The 13,502-nt window shown below is 44.0% G+C and overlaps 1 protein-coding gene across 2 annotated transcripts in view; it reads left to right on the top strand.

The window, feature by feature from the left end:
- Positions 1 to 7,940, top strand: part of SHQ1 (SHQ1, H/ACA ribonucleoprotein assembly factor) — a 287,083-nt gene extending 279,143 nt beyond the window's left edge. Inside the window, exon 16 of one of the 2 annotated variants that reach the window (XR_014823534.1) lies at positions 4,673 to 7,940. The gene's annotated coding sequence lies outside the window, so the exon portion shown is untranslated. The remainder of the gene's footprint in view (positions 1 to 4,672) is intronic. The other variant, XR_014823530.1, reaches the window with a different exon arrangement.
- Positions 7,941 to 13,502: the final 5,562 nt, after the last annotated feature.

The following is a 13,502-nucleotide window of genomic DNA, read 5'->3' as shown; positions in this document are numbered from 1 at the left end:
CCTTTAGTCTTTATTTCTGGTCTCAGCATTAACCTCTTCCTGGGAGAATCAGCAGTGAGATGTCTGTTCTTTCAGGGGAAACTCCACTTCCGCCCTCAGTGGGAAAAACCCCAAAGGGTGGGCGAACTATTTGGGCTACACACACACGCCCATGCACAAAAAGAGGAAATGACTTCTCTTCGGTGGTTAATGACAGAACCCTGGTCTCCGCCTGACTTCCAGGCCAATTCCAGTTCCTTTGATGGGGGCTGAAACTCAGGCTCCACTAGCAAACTTTCTCTGCTTGTGACTCCATGGCACGATTCTGGCAAGCCACTTAATGTCTCTGCAGCTCGGCTTCTTGACAGTAATTGGGGACGATAATAGTTACCTACTTCATAGGGCTATTTAGTGGCTCAATTAGTAAAAGCTTCTGAAGTGCTCAAGTCCCATTATTAGTTGTAATGGGGTCTGTCTGCCGGTGTTGGCCGAGCTATTGGCTCTTGGTGGGAAATGCTCTTTCCAAGGAATAAGAAAGACGTGGACTCTAGGGACCTGGGAAAACAGGAAGAGAGCCCAGGGCTCTTAGGTGTTTCCAAACCTTCCTTGTCCTTTGACTTTTAAGGAAAGATGTCATCCTGCTGTACAGCACAGGGAAGTATATCCAGTCTGTTGGGATGGAACATAATGGAAGATAAAATGAGAAAAAGAATATGTATGTATGACTGAGTCACTTTGCTATACAGCAGAAATTGACGCAACATGGTAAATCGACTATACTTTAATAAAACAATTTTTAAAAATAAATAATAATTTTTTAAAAAAAAGGAAAGATGTTGGCCTGGGGTGCTCCACTGTGAAATTTCTGCCTGACAAAATGATTCTTGAGTTTATAGCCATGGACAGACATGTCATCAAAATGACTGCATTATATGGAGTCGCTGACATCAAATAGGGACAAGGAGGTGTTGGGGAGGGGCTACATCAGGCTCTTGGAAATAAAGCTGTGATTAGAGTTGCCCAAGTAAAATTCGCACTGAGTGGTTATCGGTAGCCATCTACATTAGTCAAGAAGGAGCCTAAGCGGCACAAAGACTCCAGGAGTTCTCATTGTGCCTCAGCAGTAATGAACTCGACTCTTATCCATGAGGATGAAGGTTCGATTCCTGGCCTTGCTCAGTGAGTTAAGGGTCCCGCATTGCTATGGCTGTGGCCAGCAGCTCAAGCTCCTATTGACCTCTAGCCTGGGAACTTCTATATGCCATGGGTATGGCCCTTAAAAAAAAAAAAGAGAGAGAGAGAGATTCCAAGCTTTGGTGGCTTGTACAAGATCCAAGTAATTTCTCTTTCCCATCACAGGCCAGAGGTGACAAAATGGGGCTGCTTGGATAGTTCATTGTCACCATATGGCTACTGCCTGTGAGTTTATTTCTCACCTTCTTGACCAATAGAGAGGAGGAAAGGAATGGGGAACATGTCTCCTTTTCTTCTCTGAAGAGCCAGAATGGGTACCAGCGTTACTCTTTCTCTCTAGAACCTAGTCTAATGGTTACACGGAGCTACAGGGAGGCTGGGAAAGGTAGTCTTTCCCTGGGTAGTGTTTACACTGAAAGGAGGAGAGGCTAGATTAGGACGGACAATGAGCAGTCTACTGCCCCATCCTTAGGAGAGACCATGAGACCGACTGCAAATATGAAATTGAAGAGCTTCAGAACATCCAAAACCCCAGCCGGCTCTTCGGGAGTAACCACAGGGGTAGGTCCAGAATGTGATTACCATCTCCTGAGTAGAAATCAAAAGAGGTGGTCAGGCTTCCTGGAGGATGGAAGATGGAAATTAGTCCCACACCACGGAAAACTTTCAACCCCCCTGAGAGACCTGTCCTTAGAAAACGGTGTTCACCTGCCCAGGGGCTCACCTGACCTATGTGAGAAGCCTCCTTTCAGCTGCAGGTTAGAGCTCCTAGCTCTTGTTTTCTAATCATCATGGAAAGGGAAGGCATAGGAGGCCAGAAGGAGCTCTCCCAGGGGGTAGCTTTGGTTACTCATTCACTCAAAGAGGGTTTCTCTACCTTTTGCAAGAGGAAGATGGGGAGGGGGGAGGAAAAGGGGATAGAGAAGGAGGCTTTCCCCCTTCAAAATCCTCTAGGCTGACCTGCAAATTTTTGGAATGATATAATTTGCATATTATTTGAATGACAGTCTGGATTAGAATACCCAAAGAAGGGGAAAACCTCTGGAGATAGTAAAGCTTTATAAGACTGTTGCCATTTCAGAACAACTTGCGGCTAAGATTTCTAAGGAAACAGCCCTGGGATATTTTCAAAGACTGGTTTTCCACTCAGAACATTCTTGTCTAAGCCCCCCTACTTGTCAAAATTAGAGCAGAAAACTGCCGATGTGGAGAATTTATTTTAAAACATCATAGGACAGAGCTGGCGAAGACAGAGACTGAACCAGAGAGATGAATGTTTTTATTAAGCAAAATGTAACATGCAAACAATAGACCCAGCTACAGCAAACACCAGCTCCTGGCCAATCTTACCTGCACCCCTCACCCACTTCCTGATCTACCCCTGGATTATTTTGAGTAAATCCCAGCACTATATCATTTGAACTATACATTTTAGTCAGTGTCTCTAAAAGATAAGAACTCTTTTACAAAAGACATAATCAAAACATAATCACCCTTAAAAATCAGTAACAAATATGTGGAATCTAAAATATGGTACAAATGGGAATTCCCATCGTGGCTCAATGGATAATGAACCTGACTGGCATCCATGAGGACGCAGATTCGATTCCTGGCCTTGCTCAGTGGGTTGGGAATCCGGCATTGCCATGGGCTGTGGTGTAAGTCACAGATGCGACTTGGATCCCATGTTGCTGTGGCTGTGGTGTAGGCCAGAAGCTGTGGCTCTGATTCAACCCCTAGCCTGGGAACCTCCATATGCCATGAGTGTGACCCTAAAAAGACAAATAAAATAAAATATGGTAAATATAGTACAAATGAACCTATCTACAGAACAGAACAGACTCCTAGACATAGAGAACAGACCTGTGGTTGCCTGGGGGCAGAGGGTGGGGGTAGCATGGACTGGGATTTTGGGATTGGTAGATACAAACTGTTACATTTAGAATGGATAAGCAATGAAGTCCTGCTGTATAGCACAGGGACAGAACATGATGGAAGATGATTTGAGATAAAGAATGTATATATATGTATGTGTGTCACTTTGCTGTATAGCAACCAGCCTACACCACAGCCACAGCAACACCAAATCCTTAACCTACTGAGTGAGGCCAGCGATTGAACCCGCATCTTCATGGCTACTAGTTGGGTTCGTTTCCACTGAGCCGTAGCAGGAACTCCTTTAATAATTTTTCTAAAAAGCTAAAAAAACAATAATTCCTCAATATAACCAAGTATGCCTTTCATGTTTAACCTTCTCCAGTTCCCCACAACCACCACTCCTTTACAATTGATTTGTTTACTTTAGGATCCAAACAACAGTTGCTTGATGGATTTGGTTTCTTTGTCACATGCTTTTAGTTTCTTTCCATCTATTCACTTCATCTAATTTTTCCCCATTTACACCATAAAGTTTCCCAAGATGTGGACACTGGTTTCATCCTGCTGGTGTCATTTAACATGTTTCTGATCCCCTGCATTTCCTGATGAGTGGTTGCCAGATCTTGAGGCTTGGTCTCATGGTCGCATTCAGATGTCTCTTCATGTGGTACATTCCTCATGCCTGATTGTTTACCTGTGATGTTAGCAGACATTGGCCATCATTTGCTCAAGCCATTATTTCAATAGGAATTAGTAAAATGTGATATCCGAAGTCTTTCATTCCTCTTTTATTTACTACCTAGAATACGTATACATATGGCAGTGTTCCCTTCTCAGCTATTCTGGCTACCTTTAGGAAAAATTCCCATGGGAAGGATGGGATAAATACTTGATTCTCCCCCTTTATTTATCAGTTTTCAGAAAAATGAACTGTTTCTTGCCATCTTCCAAAAGGACAGAGAGTTTTTATATTGTTTATGATCTCGTGAATTTTTACACATGCCAAGTGATTCAGTTCTTTGTGGTTCTTTTTACTGATGGTCAAACCATCCCACTGTTGGCCTGTGGAAGCTTCTCAAAGTTGACTCCTGAGCCCTGCTGACATGACCCCACTAGTCTCTGATAGCTTCCTTGCTTTCTGATATGACTAGATGGTCAGGTTTATTATCGTATACATTTCTTGCCCTAGACCTGGAATCAGTCATTTCACTAAAGAGCCTGGTTTCTCTTAGTGGTAAATGGTACTCAGAAAGCACAATCTGGGCAATTCCAACAGGGTTTAAGAAAACATTTCTTTTTGGTTGGGAAATACAATATAAGCATTGCAAACACAATTGTAATTCAAGGACTAAAGAAAAAAGTTGAATAAAAATGTTGCAGAATAGTCCGATAGAACTTTCTGCAATGATAGACATATTCTATACCTGAGCTGGCCAATATGGTGGCTGCTAGCTATACAAGAGTGTGGCCAGTAAAATGGAAGAACTGATGATTAAATTTATTTTCAAATTAACTTAAATTTAAATAGTCACATGTAGCTAGTGAATGCCTTAGCAGACAATGCAGGAAATCTAGAATCAAGTGATTAAATTCCATAACTGTGTTTTTTTTTTTTTTAAAGCACCACCCATGAGTAAGGCATTTTGAAGGCACTGCAAGATGGAGAACTAAGGAGGAAGTACACTTCCATTCCTGCAAGACCTTCCTAAGAAGTGAAGGAAATAAGATAAATCTCTTTGTAATTTGAATATAACCAAAATGGAAATTGCTAGACAAGTTGCAGTGAAATGAGAATTCTGAAAAAGGAAATAGTTTTTAATAATCTGGTTCGGGTGGCTGGAAGTGGATTCATAGAGAAGATGACAGAAAAAAATACTTTTAAAAAATTATTGAGGTGCTCCCATTGTGGTTCAGTGCGTTAAGAGCCCAACATAGTGTCTGTGAGGAGACAGGTTCGATTCCTGGCCTCGCTCAGTGGGTTAAGGATCTGGCTTTGGTATAAGCTGCAGTGGAGATCACAGATGTGGCTTGGATCTGGTGTGGCTGTGGCTGTGGCTATGACGTAGGCTGGCAGCTGTGGCTCCAGTTCAGCCCCTAGCCTGGGAACTTCCATATGCTACAGGTATAGCTGTAAAAAGAAAAAAATTATTGGAATTCTCTTGTGGCATAGTGAGTTGAGGATCTGGCCTTGTCACTTCAGTGGCTTGGGTCACTTCTGTGGTGTGGGTTTGATCCCTGGCCTAGGAATTTCCATATGCCATGGGTGCTGCCCAAAAAAATTTTTATAAATTATCGAGGACCATGGCCTTGGTTATTTTACTTTGTTTTTAATTTTACCTTGGAGTTTTTCAAAATAGACTTATTTGGGAGAGCCGTTTTAAGTTCAGACCAAAATTGGGCGGAACGTTAGAGTTCTCACATAACCATGGCCCCTACAGCCTCCCCTACCATCAACATCCCCCACCAAAGTGCGACATTTATTATAACTAATGAGCTTGCACTGACACGTCATAAACCGCAGTCCGTAGTTTATAGTAGGATTCACCCTTGGTGTTCTACATTCTACGGTTTTGGACAAAATCACAAGGACATGTATCCATCCCTATAGTATTGTACACAATGTTTTCTTTCTTTTCTTTTTTTCTCATTTAGGGCCATACCTGAGGCATTTGGAGGTTCCCCACTGGGCTAGGGGTCGAATTGGAGAGGTAGCCGCTGGCCTACACTACAACCACAGCAATTCAGGATCTGAACCGTGTCTACAACCTACACCACGCCAGATCGTTTAACCCACTGAGCAAGGCCAGGGATTGAACCTGTGTTCTCATGGATTCTAGTCAGATTTGTTTCTGCTGAGCCACAGTGGGAACTCCCTACAATATTTTCAATATTAGTTATTAGTAATTACGATTATCTGAATAGTGATAGATGGCCCTTGGTTTTGGCAGAAAGCTGAAACAAATAACTTTGTAACTGGGTTCATGTAATTGGATTACATGAGTGCTGTGAACCCTGAAATAACTGATGAACAGCTAGATTCAAGGTCAGAGTCTTCTTTTTGCCTAATGGTGGCCTTGGGAAAGTCCCTTACTTTTCTGGAGCCTCAGTGTCCTTGTGTGTAGTGTGGGGATCATAACCTCCTGCTGCCTCTGGGCTTTTGCACTGCCCTCCCCTCCCTCTGGATGCTCCCGCCAGAGCTCTGCGCTGCTTACTCCATCAGCGTCCCAGCTCAAAAGCCATCTCCTCGGAGAGCGCCCCTGACACTCTCACTGACTCTGCTCTAACTCTTCTACAGAGCTTATTATGACCATATCTATCACACCCGTACCATGGGCCGTCTCCCCCATTCCCTCCCAAGAGTTCAAGTTCAAGGAGGCCAGGATAAATCTAGTCTGTTCACTCCTGGGGTCCCGGCTCCAAAGATGGCACCTGGGACACAGCAAAACCTTCAGTGAACATTGTGGAAAGGAAAATGCTAAGAAAGTCTTCCCAAAGTATACAGCTCGAGAGCTATAAGTGTGTGCAGACGGTTTCCAGGCCTTCTGGAAAAAAATGTGAAAAGCCTGCAGGTTGAAATCAGCAAGCTGATGCACCTAAAATGTTTAGCTTTGCTGAGAGAAGCATCTCTTTAGATCTGTACCTAAGCATGTCAATTTGTGGTGAGCCTTAAGGAACCCTTCCAGCCCCAGAGGAAAACAAGCCAGCTGTGGTAGAGATGCTTTGGCCACTGGTCACAATTACCCTCCGACCTGGGCCCTTCCCTCACCTGGGATCTTGCAGGAGCCTGCACTCAACTCCTCCTCTTCTTATAAAGGGCACGTAGAAATGTCTAGGGATGTCACATATGCACACCACCTTCTGACTGTTAAGCCCAGCATCCCTCCCAGGAAGCTGACTTTCTAGGCTAATCCCTGATTTGTAATGTAAAGCCTTATCTCTTGTTATTGTCATTTATGAGTGATTCTCCTAATCATTAACTTTGTCAGTGATCCCAATGGCTCTCCAGTTAAGTGTACGCCCCCTACTTTCCCAGTGGAGACACAGAGGCTTTAAGAGGTTGGTCACTTGCCAAGGGTCCCATTCTTGGCAATGACCTCCAAGCCAGCCTCCTTCCTTGGCCTGTAGTTCCTCCCGTGGGCTGCACAGTTGACACGGAAGCTTAGAAGGAAGAGGGCTGGGAGCAAACACACAGTCCTTTTCCTTGGCAGCTCTTACTCATAGTAAGGGGATATGTTTCCAAAAGGCTGCTGGCAAATAATGTCGAAGGTTGGCCAGCCTGAAATAACCAGTCTATTTAGAGGTTTCAAGACCAGGCAGCAGAGGCTAAATAAGGTAACGTGTCTGTCAAGAATGGAGGCCCAGGGAAGAGAATAGAATATGTCAAAACTCATGGTGCATATCATGTTTTCTTACCCAAGCGTCTTCTAAAAGTGTGCAACAAATAACAATTACTACTGTCCTCAATTTAGGATACAGAAATATAAATATATCTACTGTATACATATTTTGGGATGACAAAATACAACTACACAACTTTGGAGAAGGTGAGTTTGTTGTACATGATTCGGGGGAAAATGGAGAGTTCTTAGCCAAAACTTGATGTCCAGATTACACGAATGGGGGGTATGGGGATTTCTCCTTCTGAATGTTAAATTTTTAGTAATAAAAGTAGCTTCCAGAGTTCCTGTCATGGCTTAGCAGCTAATGAACCCAAATAGTATCTATGAGGACTCAGGTTCGATCACCGGCCTCGCTCAGTGGGCTAAGAGTCCGGCATTGCCCCATGAGCTGTTGTGTAGGTTGCAGACGAGGCTCCAATTTGACCCCAAGCCTGGGAATTTCCATGTGCCATGGGTGCAGCCCTATAAAAAAACCAAAAAACCAAAAAACCAACAAACCAACAAACAAAAAAAGGAGCTTCCGCTTACATGGCACTTGTGCCAGGAACTAGGATAGTCCCTTCCAATACTTTTTGACACTTAATCGTCACAACTCTATTTCCCTTTTTCCATCTTATTGATGAATAGGTAGAGATTCTGAGAGATTAAGCAACCCACCCAAGCTCACACAGCTGGTGAGCAGCTGAGCCAGCTTTGGGACTAACATTATAGACTGGAAGACCCACAAGGGTAGGGCAAGTTGTGCTTGCAGGTGTGTTACCTGGTGCCCAGAATGGACCCGGTCATTGTAAATGTTTAATAAATACTGGAGGGAGTTCCCTTCATGGCTCAGCAGTTAACGAATCCGACTAGGAACCATGAGGTTGCGGATTTGATCCCTGGCCTTGCTCAGTGGATTAGGGATCCAGGGTTGCCATGAGCTGTGGTGTAGGTCGCAGACACGGCTCGGATCCTGCGTTGCTGTGGCTGTGGTACAGGACAGCAGCTATAGCTCCGATTAGACCCCTAGCCATATGCCAGCGGTGCAGCCCTAGAAAAGGCAAAGACACACACACACAGAATACTGGAGTAAGTGGATGAATAAATATAAGGGTCCAGCTCCTCTAATCTCAGCAACCCTGTTCTTTCTCCTCCTTACTTTGCTCCACGTGCTGTCAGCTTTGTCTCTTTGAAGCTGAGTGACACAGATCATTTGGATTGAGTGCTCCTTGCTTCCGCAGTAGAATATATTAGACTGAGAAGAGTTTGTACTTTCTTTAATCGATTTTTGGTGTGAAGTGGAAGGTGTGAAGGAATTGAAACTGACAGTATTGACGGCCTGAACCTAGCCAGAACACAGACTGGTACCTGAACCCACATGCCAGGACTTGAACCCGGCCTAAACCCAGATTGGGACTTGAACCCAAGGTTTTAAATTAGACTGACTCACCCTGTGTCTGGACTCACCGAGGTTCAGGTTCTTCATGTTTCCACACAGAAGGAATTCAGTGAGAGACAAAGTGATAGGCAAGAAATAGATTTATTAAGACAGGATGCTTGTGAGAGGTACCAGCGGGCAGGCACCTAAGCACTGCCCCTAGGACCCGGTGGGCTACAGGTTTATCATCTATGGGGAGTGGGGGTTGGAAAAGCCTGCCTCTTCCTTTCTTGGAGTAGGAGCTCCTCCTTAGTATCAGGTGAAGTGTGTATTCAAATCTGCAGAAGGGTGGACCTCAAACTCTTGCCCTTGGTCTGAATATGAATGAAGGCCTCATCCTATCCCTCACCCAACAACCCGAGGCAATTCTCTAGGCTCCACTAATGAAGCAAACCTGCCTTGTTCTGAAAGCTTTTTTGAGCAATTTATTTACTTACAGCGATCTCCCAATGTCCCCTAAATTTCCCTCCTTATCTGTGGTTCTTTACTGGGACTTCTAAAAATACCTGTGGCTACTCTCTCCCTATCAGAATGACTGTGTATTTGCCTCTCTGTGTGAATGGTTGGGGCGGAGAGTGTGGATAAACAGGGGAGGTCCATGCTGGGCCTGCCTGCTGGCAAGTGTTCAGACCTGTGCCCTGGCCGCTCTGGTTGAGTGAGCCAAGCTCTGGAACCAGAGTGTCTGCCAGCCATCAAGGGAGGAAAAGAGGAAATGGGGGTGGAGGGGGGGGGGAGAGCAGCTTCCACTGCAAGAAAGGAAAGCAGAAATTTAGTAAGAAACAGAAGTTCCCTGGCAGTGCCTGGTTTTAGTTCCTCAAACCTCAGCTGAAATCCAGTGGGTGTCATCAGAGTCTCCAGCAACTGGAAATCAGGAGGTCAGGATCGAATTCCTGCTTGGCCACTGACTCGGGGAAGTCATTTTTCTGCTTTAAGCTTCAATTTGCTCATCTCTAAAATAAACAATTTAGGCTAAAACCCTGCCTTCAGGCATCTAGAACAGGGGGTGTGTTGGGGCGGGGGGCAGGGGGTGGTATTTTTGGTGGTCATACTGATTAATGAGTGGCAGTGGCATTTATGTATGGGTTGTTGGGGGCAGAGCAAGGGTGCACAGTGTATTCAAGGCTTCGGACCACACAATGAGAAACTGTCCCACTTAGAATTTGGAATGATAATTAAGAAGCACTTCATTGCTAAAATACTGTGATTCTATTTTAGCCACACTGGTTTGAATCATCCAAGTCACATGATGAAAAGAAATCAGACTCTGCATGAAAGAAATCAAGAGTCACGTGTATATATTTAAATGCCTCTCAACGTACCTGATTTTGTGAATGTCAGTATGGTTGCTTTACCTGTAACCCATCTCCCGTGATGGTCCCAGGAAACAGGAGGGACCTGGCCCTGAAGAGGTGATGCCATAGGCAGTTGCTCTCAGACAGGAGGGCTAGAAGCCCTTTATGGCACAGAGGAGACACAGCCCCTGCTCTGAAAGACTATGACTAGGGTGAGTGCCAAGTCAGTTGGTTAGAAAGGCTGGGAGAGGCATCTAGGGCCGTGGGCCTGTGGTCAGGCCCTTTCCTTAGGGCCTAGGGATTTCCCACGTGGAGGGGAAAAGGGGCTGAAATACACAGAGGACAGTGAACCAGAGTGAGGTCTGGGGTTGGAGTGAGGAGCCCATGACAGGTGGTTAAGGCAGAGGAGACAGGAGCTATGGGTCTCCAAAAAAAAACAAAAAAACAAAAAACCAAACACTCCTCCCCAGATACTTATGAAGTACATTCCCTGTTCAGGAAGGAAAGACCCCCTTCAGAAAGCCAGTGGATTTGCCCAGATGAACTAGTCCTTCCCAAAGCTAGTTAAGCTTTTCCCCATGTGCAGATGCCATCTTTGTTGTTGATGTTTTATTGAGATATACACACAGAGAAGGATGCAAAGTATATGCTGGATGGATGCACATGCCTAGATACCCACCTCCCACGGTAGGCTATAGACCAAGTCTACACCCTTGAAGGCACACCTGTGCTCCCTCCTAGTCAATACCTGCTGCCAAAAAAACCACTCTTAACTTGATCATCATAGATTAGGTTTTGTACGTCACATAAGTAGAATCATTCACTGTATAGTTTTTGTTGCCAGGCTTTCATGATTCAGCAGTATGCCTCTCAAGTTCATCCATGCCATTGCAAGTAACAGTTCACCTTTTCCCCTGTTGCTGGGTAGTATTCCCTGGTAGGATGACGTCACAAGGTATTTATTCATTCAACTTTTGAAGGACATTTGCATGGTTCATAGATGCCATCTGGAGAGAGAGTACAAAGGATGGAAACTTCTTAAGAAACAGTGCCCTTAGGGAACTTGAACCCGAAAGAGACCATTTTAAGCTAAAGAAGATGAATGACCTCCAATTGTCAAGTTTATGTTTTCTCCATCTGCAGATGTGGTTACTCTAGAGCTAAATGAGGTCAGTTAACGAAAGATTTTTTTCAAAATTGTTTTTTGCACGTCTGAGTTGAAGAGTATAAATTTTGGCTCTGGTAGTCTGACTTTCTAATAAGAATCACAGTGTTCAGGACTGGTTTTAGGTGTATTCAACGGGTAGACCAGTTGCCTTACTTTTAAAATATTAACTACCTGAAAAAGATATATTCAAGAGGTGGTACATCAAAAACAGGATGAGTTGAAGGGGAAAGTATGCAGAAGATGTGGAAAATCTGAGTGAATATTTCTAATGGGGGTGCAGTGCTGGGCTCACAGGGGCCTCAGACAGAATTTGAGTCGGTAGCACAACAGTTGTCAAAGAAAACACCAGCCTAATTCAGAAAGGTGCACAATTAGTCACCCTGCAGTGGTCAAAGGCTGTTCTAACTATTCTGACTAATTTCAGCGTATTTATCTTAAGAGAAATGGGAGGCACCTAGAGAATTTCTCAAATAAAATAATCTCAGTGACTTAAAAGATGAAAAATGAGTCCAGGGTGAACTCTACTAGTACGACTTAGTAGAATTAGGGCTGTTTTTGCTTTACCAGAAGACTCAACTACCCTTAGAATGGGTATTTTGGTCCAGGAAGAAAGTGTTATTTTACGTTTTGCAGTGATGGTAGGCGTTGCTCTCTCTAAATGCTTTTTTTAAAATTTTACTTTATTGAAGTATAGTCGATTTACAATGTTGTAATAATTTTTGCTGTATAGCAAAGTGACTCAGTCATATATATATATTCTTTTTCATATTCTTTTCCATATGGTTTATCTCAGGATATTGAATATAATTGACTGTGCTATACCATAGGACCTTATTGTTTACCCATCCTATATGTGCTAGTTTGCTAATCCCAAACTCCCAACCCTTCCCTCTCCCTTTTGGCAACCATAAATCTGTTCTCTATGTCTGTGAGTTTGTTTTTCTCTGAATGCTTTTATATTACATGATTGGATGGGTAAGAAGAGAACATAGATGAAAGCTCTCGGTACTTGAGAGGGTGTCCACAGACACTTTAGCTCACCTTTTGCTGAGCACACAATAGGGCTGCACTTTACTGCCCACAGCCATGTGACTTGCTTTGGACAATGGCATGTGAGCAGAAATGACATTTCAAAGCAGAAGCTTTAAGAGCCAGTGTGATTTCTATCCAAAGATTTACTCCCCACCCGCCACCCCACCATGGTTTCATGGTCATGGCTGCTTCAGCAACCTGGCTTCCAGAGAGAGCAAGACCCCAAGCCAACCCTTGATGTACATGTTTGCTGACAAGAAATATACTGTTGCTGCTTCAAGCCACTGAGATTTGGGGACAATTTGTTACCACAGCCTAACTTAGCTTGTACTGAATGACTCAGCTGCTCATCAGGGTCTCTAAAAATGGTCACTTGAGTGCTCTATGACCTTGGCCTTTTACCCCAACTCTAAGGCAAGGGCAGATACTTCCCCTCTGATAAAAGACCAACCCAGTGATTCTTTCTCAAGAATTGAAAAAAAAAAAGAGGTGTTCCTGTCATGTCTCAGTTATCACTGAACCTGACTGGCATCTATGAGGATACAAGTTCGATCCCTGGCCTCGCTCAGTGGGTTAAGGATCCAGTGTTGCTGTGAGCTGTGGTATAGGTAGCAGATGTAGTTTGGATCCCATGTCACTGTGGCCCTGGCATAGAATGGCAGCTACAGCTCTGAATGGACCCCTAGCCTGGGAACCTCCATATGCCACAAGTGTGGCCCTAAAAAGAAAGAAAGATTAAAAAAGAAAGAAAGAAAAAAAAAAGAATTTCAACACATAAGAGATATAGAAACAATTGGTACTGCATAGAATGGCAGCTACAGCTCTGAATGGACCCCTAGCCTGGGAACCTCCATATGCCACAAGTGTGGCCCTAAAAAGAAAGAAAGATTAAAAAAGAAAGAAAGAAAAAAAAAAGAATTTCAACACATAAGAGATATAGAAACAATTGGTACTCCATGGGAGAAGCTATAGTTTAGAGGATCTAAGGCCATGTTGAGCCAAGAACAAGGGAAATATAAGACAGAAACCTGGTGTGAGGCAGAGGCCAGTAGAGGGATGGAGGAGAGAGGAGGCTGAGAAAGGAGGTAAGGCCCTCCACTGGCCCTGGCTTTCCAGTTCATCCCTATAAGGCTGGTGGGCTT

Source organism: Sus scrofa, chromosome 13 (assembly GCF_054392235.1).
Source record: "Sus scrofa isolate SSC_HxYL_T2T_F1_AM1 chromosome 13, Sscrofa_HxYL_maternal_Yorkshire_Landrace_v2.0, whole genome shotgun sequence".
NCBI lineage: Eukaryota > Metazoa > Chordata > Mammalia > Artiodactyla > Suidae > Sus > Sus scrofa.
The sequence above is the reverse complement of the archived record's forward strand: the minus strand, read 5'-3'. Positions and strand labels throughout refer to the sequence as shown.